Genomic DNA, 24,818 nt, shown 5'->3' on the forward strand with positions numbered 1-24,818 from the left:
TTATTTATATGGTGCTACAAGCGATCCACAGCACCCATGTACAAAATAATCAAAACAGGAAAGTAGTGACTTAAAGTTGAAGACAATATAGGACAAGTACAGGGTAAAATAAACATTGCAACATCAGCAGGTGACACTGACATAAGTTTCATGGTGGCAGAAAACTACAGGATTTGGTGCCATCGAACATGGTTTTAGTAGGAGAAGGATAAGCACATGAGGAGTTGAGGGCCCTGCTTGTGAGAGCTTAAATTCTAAAGGGAAGGAGGTACCACATGCAGTCACTGAAATACTCAATCAGGCCCAAGCAGATACCTCTCAGCAGCCAGACTCACAAAGTCCCAGATTTATCAAGCCTTGGAAAGTGACAAATTGCACAATGATAAAGTACCAACCAATCAGCTCTTAACTGTCATTTTTCAAACACAGTCTGTAACATGGCAGTTAGGAGCTGATTGGCTGGTACTTTACCAATGTGAAATTTATCACTTGCCAAGGATTGATAAATCTAGGCCCAAGTTTGAAGTAGCATTATTCACACCATTCAATATTATCATTAAATGTTGTACAGTTTTGAACCCAGTTACTCTGCTACCACTGGGTTCAACAAAGGGGAAAAGTGATACTGATACAGATGACAGTGCAGGAGATAGCTATGGGGTGGGAGATTCAAATACTCCAACTCTTCTTTCATGACCATAATTGTCTTGAATTAATGATACTAGAGACAATTGGCATTCCCACCCTAGGTATCGTGCCCTTTCAGAATGCAGACCTACACCTATTTATTGATGGGTCACATTATTATGTGGGTGTGAGCCACACACAGGTTATGCAGTAACCACAGAAACTGATATTCTTATAAAGGAGGCTCTACTGCCTTCCAGCTCAGCACAAGTAGCTGAGGTGCAGGCACCGCAGCCACCTGTATAAATGCAGGTCAGACAGTGAACATATAGGGGGGAATTCAACAATTAGAAAAAAAAATATATGTTTATAATAGACAGGAAAAAAACAGACACCCAACTGACTTTTCAAACAATTGAATTCAACCCATATATTGATTCAATATATGCCTAAGGGATAGCTCATGATTATGGTCCAATATGGAAGAGTAGAGATTTTATGGGGTCATCTGGTAAGCCTGTTAAACATGCAGCCTTCATTAGGTCCATATACACAAAGTTTTTATAATCCCGCACCAGTTTTCTTAATTATTTTCTTATATGTAGAGCTTGAATGTATCGTGGTAACTACTGCGTTACTAACTTATCTTGGGTTTATTATACCCTATTTCTTGTTCTAAACGCAGGTGCTCTCCAAATGCTTTTGGGTCCTAGAGTGCCCTGAGGAAGCCTAAGGTGGAACGGCCGTGGGCTGCTTCCGAATGGTGGAAATAACTCAAAGTTGAAAGAATGTTAATTATGTGTCTTTAGCATATTGTCCTCCCACGTAATACAGGCAGCACAGCTACTAGCACCGCTCCCCCTCACGATCTCCGTTGTCAGTAGCAGCCTGACGTGCAGGACTGCCAGACGGAGAGAGGAGAGAGAGAGCAGGGAGCCCCAGCGTCAGCCCGCATACACGCTGAGCTCAGAGCGGCCAGCGGTAATTAGACGGGCGGTGATCATTCAGTGCTCTCCTGTATAGTGATCACAGCATCGAAAGCCACATGGTGCTGTGATCTTAAAACATTAAGACACAAGTTGATAATAAGCAATATGATCAAATAATAAAACATTACTGATACTGGGAGAAAATAATGAAATAGCAGTATTAAATATGATTGCCTGAAATATTATTGATGGGATGGAATTATGATGAGACTATATACAAACTGGCAGATTGCTTAAAGTTCCAAACAGAATACACTAAATAAGGTGGAATAAAATGTATTTTGTGAATTAACACTCAAAAGATGATGTGTCAATAATTGGGCAACACATTGTAAGAAGAGAACTAATACCAAGCAGTTATATTATATAAGAGCATTTGTGCAAATGTGATATTAGCCCAAGATAACCAGTGGAGGTATTATTTCCCCTGTATAAAGGGCTAACAGTGACACATCCCTGGAATTAAGCTGAGAATATACAACTTGCTACATTCTCTAAGAACAGACAAATAGCTACAATTTAAAAGCTTGCATTCAATTGTAGCAAAAGGGTATACAACAACACTGCTGGCTTGTTATATGTATAATATGAAATTATAGGACAATACTAAGAGAAGACACTGATACTTTATTATAGGCAATATAGCCTTTAATTCAATAGATACTTTGAGGGATCACCATTCGGATATTAGCAGTTTTTATTATCACATTCTGTTTTTCTTACTCACACTATATTTTAATATTTCACCAATTCCTTGAGATTACAATTTTAATGCATACTGATTAAAGATTAAAAATTTAAAAAAAATGAACAGTGGTTTAGTGCGTCCAAAAAAATGCTTCTTTTTCTTTCTTTTTTCTGATTTAATTAGGTCCATGTTTGCTGCTCTGCAGTTGCCTAGGCAGGTGGCCATTATAAAGGTAAAGGCACACACCCGAGGCAATACTATGGAGGTAAAAGGCAATGCATTAGCAGACAGGACATCAAAGGAGGCCATCCCTAAGCCACCCCAAGTTAACATGTTAACAGTATCAGTTGAACTATTCGATGCATGTGCAAGCCTCACAGAAGGAAAAAAAGCTTGGAAAAGACTTGGAGCAGAGGAAAAAGAAAGAAGATAGAAGGTGGACCAATACCATTGCCTGTCCCGCTTACTGTACCATAATTCTATAGCTACTATAGTCAACACCTTGAACAAACAACTGGGTTCATGCAAGCAGCACAAGCCTATAACATAGGCTGTACAGTATGTGCCCTGCCTAACCGAAAGAAATGTACAAAACAAAGAAAACAAAAGAGTGTCTATAATGGGTGAACAATTATTGAAATATACCTTTTATTATGTTTTTTAAATAACAATCTTATCAGTGAAATAGGAAAATAGAAAAAATGAAAGTGAAGGAATATTAAATGGTAAAAACTGTGTGTTCTTATTTGTCCTTCTCATGGTTATCAGTTATTTGTGGATTGCATCGTACGCCTTCTTCCCTATGGATGCCATACTGAAAATATTCTCTCTAGAAAGTTAACCATCTATTAGGTAACATCATTGAGATTGAGTATTTAATATATATTCCCACTCTCATCAAATCCATGCATAATAATAGTTATGGGCTGTGTATTACACGATTTCCATTATAAATGGGGGGGGGGGGGGGTTCTTTGGGTTCTAAATGGTATCTGGCTTATCAGGTAAACTGTTTCATAAGGAAAGAAGTACTTTTGAAAATAGTTTCAGATACATATTCAATCAGTATGTCCTAGGTAGCTATAAAGCTCCAATAATGGACATAATTGTAGTATGTGATCAAATTAATTGCATCACCAGATACTAAAGTCACCAATAAAATATCTTGCACAGTTTCTTGCTTAATGTTTAAGAATTTTATATCTGATATTTCACCTCCATGACATGATTTATCCCTTGTAAAAGATACTACGTGTAATGGTGATTAATGTTCTCGGGATCACCACTCTAGTGACAATCATATAAGATGCCACTGTAATAACCTTGTTCCTGTATATCCTGAATGATTATATGAAGGTGAACCCTTATTGTATTATCCATTTGTTACCTCTAGTTCTAAATACTTAACCAAAGTGTATATTATATATGGAGGGTTAATCAAGCACATCGTACACAATATCATCTAATGTGTACACACCTTAAGTGAACCATGAACTAGTAAGGAGATTAAATTCTATCCACAGAAACAATTCTGTGAGTGTTAACATTCATTTTCCCACTCTGGGTAGTCTTAAACCCCACTAGTAGACAAAAATGTATATTGTGGGATTAGTCTGGTAGACTTTACTAAGAAGAATTAACTCACTGCGGATGGATTTCTGTGGTAGTTGTATATCCAGATCCCCACTTAGTCCTCGGTAGTCTTGAGCTCCACTATTGGATAAATATATACCGTGGGGTAAATCAAATGAGGTTTCACAGGTATTGAGTATTATAAAGGTTGGTTACAATGGGGGTCATTCTGAGTTGTTCGCTCGTTGCCGATTTTCGCTATACTGCGATTAGTCACTAACTGCGCATGTGCATGGTACACAGAGTGCATGCGCTTAGTTATTTTACACAAAACTTAGCTGTTTTGCTGTAGCATCTGTGGCGCTTTTCAGTCGCACTGGTGTTCGGTAAATGATTGACAGGAAAGGGGCATTTCTGGGTGGCAACTCAGCGTTTTCCCGGCATTGGGTAAAAAACGCAGGCGTGTCAGGGAAAAACATGGGAGTGTCTGGAGAAACGGGGGAGTGGCTGGCCGAACGCAGGGCGTGTTTATGATGTCAAACCAGGAACGAAACAGGCTGAGCTGATCGCAGTGTAGGAGTAAGTCTCAAGCTACTCAGAAACTGCTAAGAATTATTTATTCGCAATTCGGCTAATATTTCATTCGCAATTCTGCTAAGCTAAGATACACTCCCAGAGGGCGGCGGCCTAGCGTGTGCAATGCTGCTAAAAGCAGCTAGCGAGCGAACAACTCGGAATGACCCCCAATATTTGTACCTTCACACTCTCAAATAATGTGCTCAAATCTCCTTTGCTAATTCCAGAAAAAGAGCTTTCCATGTGGCTAAATACTACACTGTATTAATCCTTACTATTTCAATAATACAATGTGTTATTTGTTGCAATTTATAAAAATAAATGTTGCCAATACCCTAGAGATCTCTGTTAAAGCAGTCAGCCTAAAGAATCATGGGGTTTTACCCAAAAATATTATCCCTGGCATTAATTGAATTCATTGATTGTTATAGAATAAATCTTTTGTCCTAATTTGTGCTAATAAATTGCACCAAAAGATATAATTGTAGGGGACCTTTTATCTTGTGTTCTTGTGTAGAAGCATAACAATTCACATAAATTAAAATAGCACTATTGTATTCTTTAAAACACATAGTAAATTCTAATGAATTAATTATAGGACTTAAGATAATTGGAACACATTCATATCTATACAAAGGCACCACTTATTATGCTCTGCAAATAGTAAAAAGAAGTATTATAGCTGCGTGTTTTCATATACCGTGTGTGTACACTTACCCCCCCTCCCAGATTACTAATTATCATTGCTATCAATATGTCAGCATGAACAATTAACTACACCAGTGAACAAGCATATCTACAGGTGAAATGGCTATTTGGTGAAGGTATTGGGCAGTGCACAGCCAATATCTGTCCCCCAGGGGGAACCCTGGTTCAGTAAGCGCCCATTTGGGCATGATTTTTTTCTTATCCTACAAATGTCTTTAAATTGTCTGTATATCTACTTATAATGATAAACTGTATATTATACTGCCCACTGGGGCTTAATTTTCTCCTATCTTACTATTATCTTTAAATTGTTTGTATACCTATTTATACTGATATATTATATGGGTATGGGTCATTGGGTAGACACAACTTAGGTCAACAGTCATTAGGACCATGGAAGGTTGACATGCATTAGGTCAATAGGGACTATAGGTCGACATGGTCATTAGGTCAATATGTACTAGGTTGACAGGTCAAAAGGTCGACATTTTTTTTACTTTTTTGGCGTCGTTTTCTTTGTAAAGTGATGGGGAACCCCAATTAGTGCACTGTGTCACCTCGCATGGCTCGCTTTGCTTGCTTTGCTCAGGTTACCATTCCAATCATAGTCCATGTGGATCGTTAAGTATGAAAAAATTCAAAAAAATGAAGGAAAAAATGAAAACCTCATGTCGACCTTTTGACCTGTTGACCTAGTACATGTCTACATAATGACCATGTTGACCTATTGACCATGTCGACCTAATGCATGTCGACCTTCAGTGGTCGACATAATGACTGTCTACCTAAGCTGTGTCAACCTAACGACTGTATCCCTATTATATGGTATATTTAGCCTATCTTCTAACCAAAATTGTAAACTTTGATGACAAAGAAATTCTCACATCTGATTCAATCACAGGCAGTGTATCACAGATTAGCTTTTTCCACAGACATAACATACTATAACTGTATATATAACTGTAACCCTGCAAGTCACAAGTTCATGCATTAAGATTAATTTTTCTCTTCTTAATATCTTTTTATACTTATAATCTTACTTTTCTTTCTACCAAGCTAAATGTGCTATCTCATCCAAAAGAAGTGCTAGACTCCAGACCCTGCTGCAGGGATATACCCGCAAATTAATCTTTGGAAAGCAGAAGCACTCTCTTTTTCTGTGGAACAAGTACTCTCTCATTTAGCAAATTACTGCCACACTCCACATGACACACCCAATCTCATCCTATATTGGAAGCTAATCTATGGTAGGCTTGGTTAGTACTTGGCTGGTAGACCACCTAGGAATACTAGGTGCAGTAAACAAATTCTGAAAAGCATAAGGAAGAGATCCACATCTTAAATTCTGAAATCTTTAAACCCTCTACACTTACCTTACTAGTTTTCAATTTACTGTGACTTTTTTATAGGAAACACATAGTAAGTTATATTGACATATCACACTCTGTAAGAAATTTGCATGTAATATTTTTTTTTTCCCTTGTGGAACGTTATCTCTCTTGGTCAATCCTCTTTCTGTGATACCCAAATGTACCTACAGTATGATGCGAATAACAAGACTTACATAGTTTGGTTCATATATTAAACAGGCTCACATATAGAACCTGTGAATACTCTACTGATTATTTTGTCAAACAAACTGCCTATTTGCTATACTACTGCCAATTGCTGATTGTCACCAATCTGTCAATTGGTGACAAACTCTAAGACAGACCATACGCCATACATTAATAATTTTTAACAATATTTTCACTTAGGCTTATTCAAGCTAATATAATAAGTACACGCTGTAACGTAGAATTTATGTATGAAACTTTTTTCTCTTTTTTGCTGGTTTAATAACTTAGGGGGTCATTCCAAGTTGATCATAGCTGTGCTAAATTTAGCACAGCTATGATCATCTTCCCTGACATGTGGGGGGACACCCAGCACAGGGCTAGTCCACCCCGCACAGCGGCGATGCCTTTGTATTTGTGGAGTAACTCCCGACCAGCGCAGCTCCTGTGGCTGGCCGGTAGTTAACTGTCGCTGCCACTGGCCACAGCGGCTGCGTGAGAAGTCACGCATCCGCCGAGGCCCACCCCCCCAACAGTCCGGCCATGCCTGCATTGGCCGGACCGCTCCCCCTAAATGACGGCTTAACGCTGCCATCCAGCCCCCTCTTGCCCAGCGACCGCCTCTGTCTCAGAGGCGATTGCTAGGCAACGATGGCTGCCATGCGCATGCGCAGTTCCGACCCGATCGCTGTACTGCGACAAACTGCAACGAGCAATCGGGTTGGAATGACCCCCTTAGTACATGTTCTTTGCCAAATATTTTTATTATAATTACCATTAAAAGTTAAATTTTATTACACCTTTTCATAACATTCATATCATAAGAATGGCCCAATGAAGAGTCTTTCTTTTTTTCTTTGTTGTATATATCATCTATCTGTACTGACTCTGGAAGCACCACTGACAACACCTAATATACTATATAATACAGCATAATTATCTACATTTTCGGTACTGGAAACACAATCCAAAAGGAGTTATATCCATAACACAAGCCCTATGCAGAAAGAAAAAAAAACCCGTTTGGCTTATCTGTTATACATATAGTAGAAGGACGTATTATGGCTGCTGGTCTCCTGTGTTCTCATGCAGTGTATGTATAAAGCAGAGGTTCCCAAACATGGTCCTCAAGGCACCCCAACAGTTCAGGATTTAGGTATAGCCATGGCTCAGCACAGATGGTTAAATCAAATTGACTTAGGTGCTAATTAAGTCACCTGTGGCCAAGCATGGAGCAGTGTTCAATAACATTACTAGCTGCACATATTGAGCCAGATGTACTAAGCAGAAAATGCGGTAAACCCCCTGTTTACCGCATTTTCCTGATGTACTAAGCCCCGTCCGGCTGGTCAGCGCTGTGGCGGGGTTCGCCAGCTTTAGCTGGCGATAGTCCATAGAAGCCTATGGGCTTCTCTCCGCGGAGCTGTGTGAGGGATCCGATCGGATCCCTCCCAGCATGCCCTGCGGCCGCCCCACCCCCGTCACCCCGCGCATGCGCAGACTGACTCCTGGGGCCGAATCCTAGAAGTCAGGCTGCCGCTGCGAATCGCAGAGGACAGCTCTTACCGGAAGAGCTGTCCTCCGCAATGCTGATCGCATATGTTAGTACATAGGCGATCAGCATCGTGACGCAGGGCGGCGATGGGCGGCGATGTACATTAGTACATCCCGCCCATTGTCTGGGGCCTGCCTGCCAACACAAAACCAACCTGGTTAGATTTAATAAGGGTAGGCAGAAGGGGGTACAGATAGTTAGCAACTATTATGGCAAATAATTTAATGTCAGTGTTCAGCAAGGCTATAGCCCTGTAATTTTGCACATAAGTAGGAGCTTTACACGATTTAGGAATAGCAATAATCTGTGCTTCCAGCATCTCTTTAGGGAACTGTTTAGACTCCAAAGCTACATTAAATACAGACAGTAGCACCAGGGCCAGATCAGCTTTGAAAGATTTGTAAAAGAAGTATACCCATCTGTCACGATCCTAGGCACGGCTATTCCCCAGATACACCAATCTGCGAATCCCTGCCATGTGACACCGCTACTGGATACCTGAGAGCGTATGTTAATTTCACACAATCACTGCCACCAGCCAAAGTAGAAACGTTTAGGGTATGACCCAAGGCAAACTTATGGCTTTTGCCTGCCCCCAGAATTATTAATATTTTGGTAATGCCTCGTTCAGAGAGTTGGGTTGGATACACAACAGAAAACCAGAGCTAAAATTGATTATTTAATTTACGTAAAACACTTCAAAGCTTATGTTACAGAAAAAAGAAAGTTACAAGAATATAATGATAAAAGGTCAGTCACAGCAGAAAGACAATTTCAAGAAAATAAAAATAGGGAGATAAAACCCACCGATCCTCCTAATACATGCAGCATGGAACGATGGGGTGAAGTGAAGCCTCTTCAGATATATTGGAACAATACAGAGCCAGAATGTTCTCCTGACCCACTTCTTTGATAATGCACACTTACACTCTGTGGTTCTCCTACTTAAAAAAAAACATCCTGCCCCTTCAAACCCCCCCCCCCCCCCCTGGAGTGTTACTGTTAACCCTTCCTTAAGCCAGAGAAGGGATTGAGTGTCAGCTCATACTGGGCTTTGTCTTCTCATTTGAAGCTCTGGCCATGGTTCTTGTGTAAACAAATTGCTAGTTCTGAGAGGACACAGAGCAGGAAGGGCTTAACACCTTTCCGGCAATAGCTCTGGTTCTGGGGCAATCAAACTAGCTCTCGTCACGAGGAATTTCACACCTAAGCAGTCAGTGTGTCTCTGAGTTCTGTGGCTACAATGAAATGCCAGCAGATCAATTAAGCTTCTACCATTTGACATGCAAAGACAGTTAACACACACTGATACATTAATACATCGATCAGAATATTGATATCACATACATTGATATTAACAGGGCTATTTCTACTTGAAATAGCCTGGATCATGACACCTCCCCCTTTAAGATCAGCATGGGAGCAGTGGCACGTCAGGCCGAAGTCTCCTATGACCTTTTCACACAGGATTTATACATAACCACACACAGGGCATCAATACAATATTATTTGCAGTTATGCACGTTCTGGCGTCAGATTGGCGTCCAATCATGACACCATCTGGACCAGGTGATATGTCACGTGATAAAGAGTCTATAGCTATTTACAACTCCTCCATTGTCCAAGGAGAGCTAAGAGACAGGCAGGCCTTGGATGATAAAAAGGGAAGGGAAAGTTAATTTCAGGAAGTTCTCAATAGCTGTCAAACTAGGTTGAGGTACTGTACATTAGGATCCTCTTTAAAATGAAACAGCTGGGAATAATATGTTGCTAATGCATTGGCAATCTCATTTGGATCAGATACTGTGGCTTCTTTATCTGTATAAAAATACTGAACCCTCTCTCTAGCCCTCCTACCCATCAGTTTTCTAGCCTGGTTCCCGAACACATCGAATTTCTGGTTAAGGCGAGTGTGATTATGTTGAACTTCAGCAAGATAGAAAACATTTACCTTATCCCTAGCACTAAGAAGCAATTTAACGCTTTATTAGTGGGATCAGCTTTATGAGCCACCTCAAGTCTTGCCAGTTCCGATTCAGCCTGCTCACAATGCTTCCTATAATTTTGGGAGTTTTGCCGCTACATTGATCACAGATCTCCTAATAACAGCTTTCAGAGAGCACCAAAAAATAAACATTGTTGCTTCCTCAGGATTGTTTTTACTTAGGTAATGAGACAGAGAGGACTGAAGGGCTTGTTAAGCCTCCAGCTGAGACAGGATGTAGTTTCCAAGGTACAAAGGGCCAGGGGCTAACTGTTGTACACATATATCCCACATCAAGAATAAAGGGGAGTGGTCTGATCACGACATAGGGAAAATATCAGCTGTACAGACAGGGAAAGTCCATCAATCGGAGAGAGCTAAATCTATCCTAGAGTAGGACCTATGGACATGGGAATAAAACTTAAATGTAAAGGTCCTGAACTATTTCATACATGTGCCAAGTGTTCCTTGTGCCTTACCTCTTGATATGCAGGGGTTTCAGGATTTGCAAAGCTCTATGCAGACTTCACTTTCCAAGCTGCAGCATGTGTTTTCTTACCTCCCAACATGGCCCTCTCCAGGAGGGACACAATGCTCTGCTTCTGGATTTTCCTCTTCATTTATGATTGCCATCACCTGTGGTAAAAGACCTTTCTTATCCATTAATCTGTTCAAAACATGTGCTGGCAATCATACATTAAGAGAAAAGTCCAGAAGCAGAGCATGTTGTCCCTCCTGGAGAGGGTCATGATGGGAGATATGTGTTTGTGTTACAAACTGCAGTCTGTGTATTCACTCATGAGCAAGTCACCTGTGTAGGAATTCCTCTGTGTGATTAATCAGCAGAATCCTGTGTCCAGCATCTAATTATTATTTTTTTTGTGTTCACATGAAGTTCCCAGCAGATGCCACTGTCTCATTGTTGTCCTCGACGATGTCTGTTTCATAGTGTTTGGGCCTAGTCCAGAGTTCTCTCCAAAACTGGACCTGGGTGCAGCCATGTTACCTGGACAGCTGACTGGATTGTTTACCAATAGGTGTTCTATGACAGTCTTCCAAAGGGTATAAAGCAGGTCTCCAGGAACAGGAAGTTGCCTGAACAACTTCTATTCTCAAGTGACTGCAAACTACTGGCTTCATACTGTGGACATAGATTCTCTCCCACATGCTTTTCCAGTGCTGTATGCTAATAGCAATCTTCAGTGTTCTTCACCATCGATTAACATTGATTTTTTTTATGCGCTTTCCAGTGCTGTGTGCTATCAGTGATCGCCAGTGTTCTTCAACATTGATAAACATCGATTTTCTATGTGCTTTCCAGTGCTGTGTGCTATCAGCTATCTCCAGTATTGCTTAACATCGAATGAATATCAATCCTTCCACGTGTTTCCAGTGCTGTTTGCTGTCAGCTATCTTCAGTGTTGCTCACCATCGATTGCACATCAATCCTTCCATGTGTTTCCAGTGCTGAGTGCCATTGGCTATCACCAGTGACCTATAACATTGATTAAATATCGATTGTCTTTAAGTGGTTTCCAGTACTGAGCACCATCAGTTATCTTCAGAGACCTCCAGCGTCAATTAATATCTATTATCGTCTTTTGAATTTCTAACTAACAGATACCTGAACAGAGGGCCGCGACCTTCTTGTTGGGTGCTGCAAAGCCCAAATCCCCTGGATAAGGGGTGACTGGTGAACACCACTGGCAGGTTAGACTCCATGCCAGGGTGAGCTGGCGCATGAAGAAGTCCTACATACGTCCTCCTCATCTGCTGCCTCTTTTCAAATCTAGTAACTACTCCTCTTGGCTCTCCAGCCAAGACTAACTGGAACTGGGTCGTAACAGTAAAGTCTCTCTGAGGGATGCTTAGAGCGACAAATATCAAAAAGGTCACATTCCACCAATACCTGACAAAAGCCTCTAGCAAATTCAAGTGGCTGACTCGAGAGAGGAGCACATTTTCAGGATCTATCCATCAGTGGGTCAAGGACCATATTAAAGTCCCCAAGAATTAAAACAGCACCTTTAGAGTGTTTCTGGAGTATTAAATAAAACTTTCTACAGAAGGCTAATTGTCTGGTGTTGGGGGCATAGCAGGTGACTAGGATAACTTTAATGTCATCTAAGCAACCAACCAAAATCAAGTACCTCCCCTCAGGATCTGCACATTGTGATACCAAAGTAAATGGGTACATTGCTGAAATAAGTATAGCCACTCTAGCCTTTTTAGCTGGGCCAGTAGCAATATAGCAATGAGGAAATTTAGCATTCTCAAAAGGGTGGAACTGAATGTTTAAAGTGGACTTCTTGAACTGCAAAAATGTGGTCTGTAAGTTTATAAAAGTAATTTAAAGCTAATCTCCTTTTGTGAGGGGAGTTCAATCCCTTAGCATTTATGGAAACAATATTCACCATACCTAGAAATGAAACAGATGCAGCAAATGGGTCAGCGATCGAACATGACAGCATGGGTTTGTGGTTCTGTCCTGGATGATTACCAGAGGTTTGGAGTATTGCCGGGGATGTGTATGTTTTAAGCCATGTGGTATTAAGCCCACAGCGGAGTGTGTTCTGGTACAAGCAACAGCATTGTGAATTTTAACAAGAGTGTTGTGCTTTTATGAATTAAATCGTTACTGCACTATGGAGCGCCCCCCTTGTCTTTTTCTCTAGATGTCTTCCTCCCGTGGAATTCCGGGCTACATATGATGGTGGGGAGCAGCAGTTCTATAAAGAGAGGAACATTAGTGCATCCACTCCCTATCTGACACAGGAGTAGTGGTTTAAAAGTCTTATTGTATAAAGACTGCTGTTTGCACTTTTTGAAGTGTGTTACACTGAGCGCACCTGATTATTTTTTATTTGTTATAAATACAGCATATACCTGATGGGAAAAAAAAGAAAACAGACAAGTACAAGGAAATAAAAGAAAAATACAAAAAGGAGAACTGAAATGATCCCCACTTGGGGTCACCACAATGCGCCACAACATGGCGACCACTACAGAAATGTTGGGGGTAGTGGCATGCCGGCCATCACCCATACCATAGCCTAAAGGAACATGGTTCATTGTTTTTGACCACTCAATCATCCAAAATTTCAAAGATAGACTCCCTATTGACGTTGGCCTAGCTGCGACCTGGGTGCATCATGTATCCAACCTGTAAAGAAAATATTTACTGTTAAGTAGATGACAATGCAAACATATTATACTTATGACTTTGATCCCACTGAAGACCAGTCCTGCTGGAGCCTACAATCAGGAGAAGATTGAGTAGAGGACGATGCAATGCTTAATTCAGAGAGGAGTTTCATTCCCTCCTCCATAATATCAATTGCGACAGTGGAGCTATTCACGAGACATCTGCAGCCTAGTAGGAAAATGTCACCTATAGGGAATGTTCTCCATCCGGAAAGCAGTGGTGATGGGGTGGAAGGCACGCCATTTGGACAAAGTAGCTTATGATAGGTCACCAACACCTGAATGGTGCCAAGATCTCAGACAACTCAGGCAATGGTCTAGCAGCTTTAAGTATTGATGCTTTGATGTGAAAACACCCTACATCACGTGGAACCCCCTACGGGGCATTCCTGGCCTTAGGGATCCTATGTACATGGTTTGTTAGAAGATCAAATGGTCTAGTGGAAGTCAGGAGTTTCTTAAAGAGGTTGACAGTGAAGTTGTTCAGACTGCTGTTGAAGACCATTTCAGGGACACCCCATAGTTTGGCATTGCAGCAAGATCTGTTTTCTAAATAACCTTTATCCCTGAGCGCAGTATCCGCCTACAAAGCCTCATGAGATGTTATCGGATGGTTGTGAGAACCAACCACATCCTCCATTTTAGACTCCAAATGATCAGTACTCCCCCTTAAGTCATCAAGGGTTGCCTGAACGGTGACAAGAAAGTCAGCTGCAACCTCCTCCTTAAATTGAGACAGAAGATACTTCATGGTACCCGCAGTGAGGGCCACAAGACATATTTTCCTTTCATAGAAACCCATGACCTGGAGCCTGGTGACTGGGTGGTCATAAAGAAACACGTGAGAAAAGGACTGGAACCACAATTTGAGGGTCCCTACCAAGTTCTTCTCCCTTCTCCAACCTCACACAAGGTGAGACACTTGGATTCATGTATTACATTGCAAGAACAGTAAGGAGGGAAGTATTGTTTCCCAGCACAATGCTTTATAGATACCAACTTATCGGGCCTGAACCTGATAGAGGTCTGTGGGCCTGTATAATAGGATGTGCAAATTTTTTGTACTGGGTTGGCTGTGATAATATGGGCTTTGCTCATAGATCCCTCTAACCAATCACAGCCCATCTTCAGTACTTCCTCCCTCTATAATCGTAGTAAGCGGGAACTTCAGAAACATTTACAGTATCCATGGGATAATACATTTATACAGATACATTGCCTTCTGGCAAAAAGTACCAGTAGTACTGACTGTTGGATTTGCACACATTCTCCATTCTCTGTGAGAACTATGCCATATATTGCCTTGCCTGTGTCTTGGGTAGATATGCACACTTTGAGTAAACAATATTTCAGTTTCACTGCTAAGGCAATCTTGTTGCCTAGGACAGGGGATAGTTATAACCAGAGTGATTTAAGTTATATCATTGTTGTTGGCAGTTTCCCCCATGGTGAAAAGCAGAAAAACAACAGTGACTGTGTATCATGGGTCCCTACGGATGGTTTGAGAAAACACTAATATCTTTAGAGATTGTAAATGTATTTAACTAATAGTTCTACCACAGCTTTTTATCCTACTCTACTGTGGAATGCTTCTAAGTCATGGAATAATTATCTTAATGGGGGTCATTCCAAGTTGTTCGCTCGTTATTTTTTTCTCGCAACGGAGCGATTAGTCGCTAATGCGCATGCGCAATGTCCGCAGTGCGACTGCGCCAAGTAAATTTGCTATGCAGTTAGGTATTTTACTCACGGCATTACAAGGTTTTTTCTTTGTTCTGGTGATCGTAATGTGATTGACAGGAAGTGGGTGTTTCTGGGCGGAAACTGGCCGTTTTATGGGAGTATGTGAAAAAACGCTACCGTTTCTGGGAAAAACGCGGGAGTGGCTGGAGAAACGGAGGAGTGTCTGGGCGAACGCTGGGTGTGTTTGTGACGTCAAACCTGGAACGAAACTGACTGAACTGATCGCAGATGCCGAGTAAGTCTGGAGCTACTCAGAAACTGCTAAGAAGTGTCTATTCGCGATTCTGCTATTCTTTCATTCGCAATTTTGATAAGCTAAGATTCACTCCCAGTAGGCGGCGGCTTAGCGTGTGCAAAGTTGCTAAAAGCAGCTTGCGAGCGAACAACTCGGAATGACCCCCAATGGCAGTAGTTGTAATCTGTAATTGTACCGATGCACAAAAGGTGTTCTTTTATTACTATAGTACTTGCATTCCCAAAAGAGCCCAATTATTATATTTGGTCACTGAAGTAACTTGTATAGGCCAATTGCTATTACCCTCCGAACTGTAATTTGTATGTGGACACAAGGCATACAAGTGTTTGCCTTTTGGTGGGGAAGGGAGCTGTACACTGACCAGAAATGCCATCGCAACCTGTATACAGGAGACTATCAGTTTACACAATAGCCCTATGAATCACAGAACAAAAAGAGCATTAGTAATTAAGCCTCAGCACGCTCAAGATCTTATATATATATCACCAGGTACAAGAAATTGTTCCTGTCCAGTACTTACAGTACAGTATATACAAAATGCTCACAGTATTTAGGCTTTGACTAAGTTGTGTAACAATGTCACTGATCAAGCACTAGTAGCACTTTAAAATACTCCAACAACACAAACTTGTTCTTGATTACCTTACTGCAGTTTAGGCAGGAATATGTAAAATAGTAGTACCAGCTTGCTGTATCTATATAGCAGGCAATTTTAATGACCTGGTAGCCGCACATGAACAGAAGGTACGTGAACTAAATGATCAGTTTGGAAAAGAACATAATGGGCAGTATTCAAATGATATATCACGCCCAATCTCCTTTAATAGTCTCCTGCTCTGAGACTATTAACATCTGGTAGGTGCTTTGACTCACTGGGATTTTTTCTTGTTTTTTACATTTAGTCAGTTTTATCTGGATACTTTTTATTAAAAGCTTTCATACAGTATTACACTATGTTGAGTATCCTTCTCCACATGCTACCTTTGATAGAGGGAAATGGAATTTAATAAAGAGCTTGATGTAATGACGATCGTTGTGCCCTGCATTGCCTTTGGGGAAAATCTACATTTATAGACCTCATTTGTGTGGGGTTCGGTAAGAGGTAATTGTACTACCACAAGGGGTTATCTTCTGGGATCAAGGAGAGTGTGCATTATTTGTATGTATGTATATATATATATATATATATATATAGATATATCTGTTTATACCTCATTCAATCTGGATTAAAATATTAGGTACCCTCATAAACCTCAAAAAGGGTGTGTTTCTACCTAATCAATCTGTGGATGGGCATCTTTTCTATATACACACCTGAATTACTGGAGTTTTTTTCACATATGGTGTCCATATGAACAAAATACGTTTTACACTATGATGTTCTTTTAATTTTTTCTGTGTTTGAGGAACATAAAGAGCAGAAAGGAGCACTATTCCCTTTGACATTCCTCTTTTTTGGAAATCTGTAATTGTAAAGAATGGTGGTATTCTTTGTATTGTCTTTGGAGGCTGTAACCTATATTCTGTTGAGAAGCGTTAAAAATTGTCATATTTTTGTACAGATGTAGCCATGCTCATCTTACATGTCGTGATGAAGCATGCCGCATGGCAGTAAGATTAACATGGCTACATTTATGTTGCAACCTTAATGGAATTTGTGGCTAAGAAGGGGGATTTCTGTTAATATTGCATTTTAGCTTTTTCTGTTTATTTTTTATTTTTATACTAACCAAACAGCTCCTAACTGCCAGTTTACAGGCTGTCTTTGAAAAATGACACATAGAATCTGATTGGTTGGTATTTTAGCTCTCTTTAAGGTTTGATACATCTCCACTTTAGGTGCAAAGTTTGCACTAAACCACAGTAATCAATTAGACATATAGGCCCAGATGTATATCAAGCCTTCCAGACTGTTAAATTGCATGGTGATAGCGTACCAACCAACCAGCTCCTGTCATGTTACAGGCTGTGCTTGAAAAATGACAGTTAGTAGCTGATTGGTTGGTACTTTATCGCCGTGCAATTTATCAGTCTCCAAGGCTTGATAAATCTGGGGCTTGGGCTGGAATGCAATAGCGTTTGAGAATCAGGAAGTGAGAGATTTTGTGAGAGTTTACCTGTTTTGTTTTTTTATTGACAATCATTTACATGGCAAAATCATCCTGTTTTTGCCATGTAAATTATTTCTGCTTTAAAAAGCTCATTGCCTGGGCACTGAAAATCTCCTTTGATTTGCCTCAGTGAGCATGAATGATCTGTCCAATTTCTATAAATATTAAAGGACTATTAAAGAAATAAAAAACTATTAAAATAAGTTGACTTCTTAAACACATACCTACTACATGCTTAATTGTAGATAGATAGATAGATAGATAGATAGATAGATAGATAGATAGATAGATAGATAGATATGGAAATGATGTCTGTCTATTGATCATACAGCATAACATACAAGCATTTGTAGTACTGCATGGAGAAATTCAGTTAGAATAAGAAAGCAAAGCACAGATGGTTCAGTTTTACTCTGTTATGCTCAGGGGCGGATTGTGAACAAAAAGCAGCCCTGGAAAAAATTGTACTAGTGGCCCCACATGGGCAGCACTAGAGGTGTAAGGTCTAGCCATGGGTCATGCCAGCAGCACCCTCCCCCCAAGACTTTCCAGATAGTGGGCATGTCCAGCACCAAGCTGGAAGTTAAAAAGAAATAAAATGTAATATTATGAGCACATTATATGATACACCTTCAGAATTTAGGAAACTATATAATTCTTTAGAAATATATATTTTCTTGCTTATTACACCAACTGTATTCCAGTCACTATTCAGTCAATCTTATATGTCAGCCAAGCAGGCAGACAGAGCATACACTAGATCATCTGCAATCACAGGCTAAGTGGCAAAGTAATTTTCATATATGCAAATTATTTTGCATCTTATTCATTATGTCTATAAAAAGGACCACATGTCCTCAAACAAAACAGGCCCCACAGGTGCGTCGGCCCACCTGGAATCTTCCCTGTAAACCCTATGGCCAACCCGCCTCTGGTTATGCTACATTTTGTGTTTTTTGTAAAAACCATTAAAAAGCAAAAGCATAATATTCAACATAAAGGGTTACTTTTCTAACCCAACACTGGCCACCTGCTGCAAACTTTCTTTGGTTAATAACTCTTTGACTGTTTGTTCAATTAATATTTTATTTTCCATTATGCAAAAGTAAAATACACATTTTACATCCATGTTAATTCTTTTCATATTTCATCCATAACATAATGATTTCAATCATATGGGTCAATCCAATAACTTTGAAGGGTGCGAGTTGCCGTTGCAGTGGCATTAAAATGGCGGCAATGGCACAGCATCTTGCCCCTTTGCGGCCTACACTCAGCCCACATTTTCATAGTTTTTACTCACTATCTTATGGGGCTGCGAGCAGTTTTGTGCAAGTTTGGGCTGCTGTAAAGTGCATCTGTTGCTGCGCTAGCTAGCACCTGCAATGTATTCACAGGTAATTGAATTAACCCACAGAGAGAAAAAAGTATCCTTTAATAGTAGAAATAATATCCTTAATATTGTATGGCTGACCCTCTCTGACCACCCCATATGCCTGCCCAGGAACTGCCAACAATGATGTCAGGCAACGCATTGGTAAGTGTGTAGGCACTTACCAAATCATTGGATAGGTTGGCACATCGGGCAATTGGTGGATCCATCGCTCAGGTGTTTACCCAGCAATATTGTTCAGTATTTACAGTAGATCTCTAGAATGCAGTCATTCTAACACAGATAAAAATAGGACACCAGTTTGAAGACAGATACTAAGGGACACAGACTTAGGGGTAAGTCTTTGTTGAAAAGCAATGCTTGGTAACCTTGCTCCTTTAGCAATACATTTATTTCTCTATTTAAAGTGATTAAAATAACTTAATTTTCTCCTCATAAATCCAAGTAACATTAGTCACACTACTTCCTAATGTATAATACCATTTAGTAATTATCCATAAGTTATTGGCTTTTTTATACAACTGTATGAATAGAAACATAGAAACATAGAATTTGACAGTAGATAAGAACCACTTGGCCCATCTAGTCTGACCCTTTTTTTTTTACCATATATTTATCTCAAACCTTATTTGATCCTTATTTCTTTGTAAGGATATGTCTATAGTTATGGCTTTGTAAGGATATGTCTATAGTTTAAATTGCTCTACTGTCCTAGCCTCTACCACCTCTGATGGGAGGCTATTCCACTTGTCCACTACCCTTTCTGTGAAGTAATTTTTCCTCAAAATTTCCCCTGAACCTACCTCCTTCCAGTCTCACTGCATGTCTTCGTGTCCTATTGCTTCTCTTCATTTGGAGAATGTTTCCCTCCTGGACTTTGTTAAAAGCCTTGATACATTTGAAAGTTTCTATCATGTCCCCTCTTTCCCTTCTCTGCTCCAAACTATACATATTGAGATTTTTTTAGTCTTTCTGGGTATGTTTTGTGATGTAGGCCATGCACCATTTTAGTTGCCCTTCTTTGTACATTCTCTAATGTATTAATATTTTTTTGAAGATATGGCCTCCAGAATTGAACACAGTATCCTAGATGAGTCCGTACCAATGACCTATACAGTGGCATTATTACTTCTTTCTTTCTGCTGCTGATTCCTCTCCCAATGCAGCCAAGCATCTGACTAGCCTTCCTCATTGCTTTGTTACATTGCTTACCTGCCTTTAAGTCACCTGAAATAGTGACTCCTAGATCCCTTTCCTTCTCAGTAGTTTCCAGTATAGTGCCATTAATACTATATTTAGCCTTTGGATTTTTGAGACCCAAGTGCATGATTTTGCATCTTTTGTCATTATACTGTAATCGCCACACTCTTGACCATTCCTCTAGTCTACCTAGATCCTCAATCAGTTTTACCCCACCTGGTGTGTCTACCCTGTTATACCTTTGTGTCATCTGCAAAAAGGCATACTTTCCCTTTAGCTGGTGCAGGAGTCTCTCTTTCCTTTTTCATATTTTGTAGATTGCAAACTTGTAAGAATGGCCTTCTCTTTTGTCTCTGATCACACAACTCTTATTAATTCTACAGTGCTATAAATATGCTGGCACCATATAAAATAACAACAATAATTAATAATAATAATAATAATAATAATAATAATAATAATAATATTGTTTTTGTTTTTCTGGACACATTGAAAATTAATAATAATAGTAAAATTACTTTGAGCGCTGACTATACATAATATAAATTCAAGGATCATGGTCAATACTGCAGGTCAGAAAATCTATGTTAATAATATCACATAATACGAATCTTAGGGGGACATGTACGAAGCAGTTATAAAAGTGGAGAAGTGAGCTAGTGGAGAAATTGCCCATGGCAACCAATCATCATTGACGTAACATTTATAATTTGCATACTATAAAATTATACAGATCTGCTGATTGGTTGCCAGGAGCAACTTCTCCACTGACTCACTTCTCCGCTTTTATCATTGCTTAGTACATGTCCCCCTTAGTTCAGTATTATTAATGTCTTAGGGTCCGATTCAATTAGCCGCAGTAATTAAACACAGACGAATTAGTCTGCCGGGGCTATTCAATTACAGGGCACAGAAGCTCACAATAAAATTGCAGATTGCAGTTAACACAGATTTCTGTTCGATCCTCAGGGAGGCTTAAACAGGAATCAGCTTTACTGTAAGTGCCCTTATTGCAGGTGCTGCGAATACATTAACCCATAGCTCCAGATACTTTTACCCAAAAATATAGTTTAATGCGCATTAGCAGCTAATTTACCATGTGAGAAAGGGGACCGTAATTTAAATAGTCTTGGGTATGAAAGCCTGAGACTATCACCCTTTTACCCATGTGCTAAATTTCCATGGCTAAAAGATTAAATACCATAGGTGTGTGTTTGGCCTTTGCATCACTATAAAAGAAATAAAATAGATTTATAACCATAAAATAAATTAAAGAATTCCTATGCATTTTGAATGGCTATTTTTCTTGCTCTGTCATAATTAAATTAAATACTGTCTATAGTGAGTAATACAACAGTGCCACACTGTGGCCATATTTTACTCTAGAAAATAAGAAAATTATACATTATACTACTGTACCAGGAAATGACTGTGGTACACGTTAGTATGCCTTTGAGTGGTCATGATGCAGCCAGTCAAAAGGTTACTTGTGCGCTGTCGCTGCTAGAACAAGACACTGTACATTTTTACAGTATGTAAGGATTATAATAAAGACCTTGATGGTTGCTTGTCATGATTTTTATAGACTTGCCCTATGGTTTTGAACTTGCTTGTTATTGTTGAAGCCAGGAGAGTGCTCCTGCACAGTCTCTATATTGTCTCGTTAAGGGAAACTTAATTCCCTAACTAAGATGGCCACCATCTGTACTTCATGTGCTGAGTCATCTTGTTACTGTGTTAGAGCACCAGAGTAGTGTTCCACTTACAGATGTGTCTTCATACACTACTGCTGCAGTCATGCCAAACTGGCCTCTCAGCATGCCAGGTCCTATGTGATTCTTCTAGGTCCAGGTGTCTTTTCCTCCCAAAAATGTGTCTTAGTCGCACTAGGACATATGCAACTTAGTGCAACCAGGATGCACCAGGAGACTGTGCTAATTAATTTGAAATCTATTTACAAAGTGCCAGTGAATGTTTTAAGAGAGGAGAAGTCCTGTGTACAGCCCCCTCCTTCCGGGCCCCTCCTCTCTAGCTGGAAGTGCTGTAGAGTCTGAGCACTAGGGTCTCAGAGAGTAATATGCATGTGCAGATATCCGGAAAACTGTCACTTTGACATTTTTCCTGTGATATTTCTACTGCCCATGCGCACAACTCTGGGAAAATGGCTGACACGCCATTTTCCCGGTAATGATTTGTGCTCTTGCTGCCATCGATGGGAGACTTTGGTGAGCTGAGTATTAAAGAAATGGATGTAGCATGTGTGGTGTGGGCCCCCCTGGAACCCTGCACACACTACACTTGTTATAAATATGCCAGTGCAAAGTTCTAAGATGCAACACCTATGGCTTTTTCTATGCCAAGTTCAGTTCAGTGTAACTTCCTAAGTCAGTGTAACTACCTACAGTGTAGCCCAGAGCTCCCACAGCGCAGACCAGAGCTCCTAATAGTAATACAGGGCAGCATTAAGCCTTTATTGGTGAACACTGGTGCCCGCAAAAGTTTTTGGTGTGTGCCACCATTTTTTGATGGAAAAGCAGGAGTAGCAACCAAGTACTAGTGCTGTGGCTGCTGCAAGTCATGGTAGTACTACAACATCTACTAAATGTGGTCCAGGGGGCAGAAGGTTTATGAAAGGGGACCTGAAATCAAAAATTTTCACAATGTTAAAAAAGGTAGCGATGTCACCTTTAAAACTGAGAAATCATAGCCCAAAAACGGGAGAACACGCCCAGTAGGGGTATATTTACTAAAGTGCGGATTTATAGAAGTGGAGATGTTGCCCAGATCAACCATATTCTAGTTATTGTCTTCAAGAGGGAGCTAGATAAATGATAAGTAGAATTTTATTGATTGTTATGGGCAACATCTCTTCTATAAACCTGCACTTACACCCCTAAGGCAGAACAAATCCCTGAGGAGAGTCTATGAGTGTCCATGTTAGCTTTGTGTGAGTTTGACATTTCTCATACTGCACTGTTAAAGAAGCCTAGTTCCACCATTTCGGTACCCTCTACAAATGTTGGATGAGCAGTACAAATAAAGATGGTTATGATTACATAATACAAATTTAGGATGCTGGTGCAACAGGATGAGGGGATATTTATGTACTACCTAATGCTAATGAGGGTATTGATGACGAGAAGGTTGATGATTTTTTTTTGTTTAAGTCAGCCACCAGTGGCAGCAGTTCTTTCCCATGATATAAAAAAGTCATTGTGATGCCTTGGTGTAAGACCAAAAAAGTTATCTCTTGGGTGTTCGATTATTTTTACCCAAATCCTAACAGGTTTTGTGAAAGCATCTGCTCCATTTGTGAGCCCAAAGTTAGTAGAGGTAGGAATGTTAACCATTTAGGCCCCTCCTCCACGTTACGTCATTTCAGGCAAATTCATGAAATTTATTTTATAAAATTATAATAATTTGTAAAATAATAACAAGCAGTCCAGTATCAGGTATAATCAGCTTGGACCAGCACATGCAATCTCCATCACCAACACCCTCATTATCGACCTCCTCATTAATGATTGGAGGTAGTCTTTCCAAAAAATAGTTTTGTGAGCTTGCAAACAAACCAAACACTTCAGTCCCTGCTGCTGAAGTGCTTGGTTTGTTAAACTGTGCATGTCCTTTTCAATATACAACATAAGGGTGGGAGGGTCCAAGGAAAATTTTTGGGTGGGCATTGGGGATGGTCTTTTTTGCATATACATTTTTATGGGTAATTGCTCTAAAACATTACTAATTTGCAACACATTTTTGAACAGAAATAACTGCCATGTGCCTGGACCAAAGCTCTGTTGCTTAGTTTAGCCAGTCTTTGGCCAATATTAGTGAAGAATATTGGGAGCTTTGAGGTGGTCAAAATGGACTAAAAATTACCAGAAATATTATTGACGTTAACAATACTGCAGGAACAAAAAAAAGGCCCCAATAATATGATTTTAGCTGGTTTTAGCATCTAAAAAAAATACAGATCGAAAACCAATACCAAAATACGTGAGGTAGATTTTTCAAAATTAGAACCAGATCTAAAACCAAAACATGGGTATCAGTGCATATATCTACTTCATGTACAGACTCACATACAGAACACATCAGCATTGACCCTGTGCATCTCAACAAAGCTGTGAGAAGACCACATCACCCCCTCAGAACTGTGGAGCAAGTAATAACTGTTATGTCAAATACAACAATATTTACCAGTCTGGATGCCAAATTTGGATTCTGGCAGATCACATTGGGCAAGGAATCAACCATGCTCACCACATTAATGACTCATGAAGGCATGAATGCCTTCCTCCGAATGTTCTAAGACATATGCGCTGGAAGTGAAGTATTCCATTACGTAGAACATCTCTTTGAGGGTTACCCTTTTGAGATTATTGTGGCTGATTGCTTCATTTGGGGTGTCACCATGGAAGAACTTGACATGTGCCTTTGCAAGGTCCTCCAAAGAATCTGTGAAATCAACATACATTTAAACCCTGACAAATATCATTTCAGAGTCACTGATGTGCCATAGGTTGGTCATCTCCTAACATAAAATTGTGTTAAACCGGGTCCTGCAAAGATACAGGCTATCCAACACATGCCTAGCCCCACAGAAAAGTTCAGTCTGCAGTGCTTTTTACTTATGGCCAACAACCTCAAAAATTT

The sequence above is a fragment of the Pseudophryne corroboree genome, chromosome 1 (genome assembly GCF_028390025.1).
Source record: "Pseudophryne corroboree isolate aPseCor3 chromosome 1, aPseCor3.hap2, whole genome shotgun sequence".
In the NCBI taxonomy this organism is placed as follows: Eukaryota; Metazoa; Chordata; class Amphibia; order Anura; family Myobatrachidae; genus Pseudophryne; species Pseudophryne corroboree.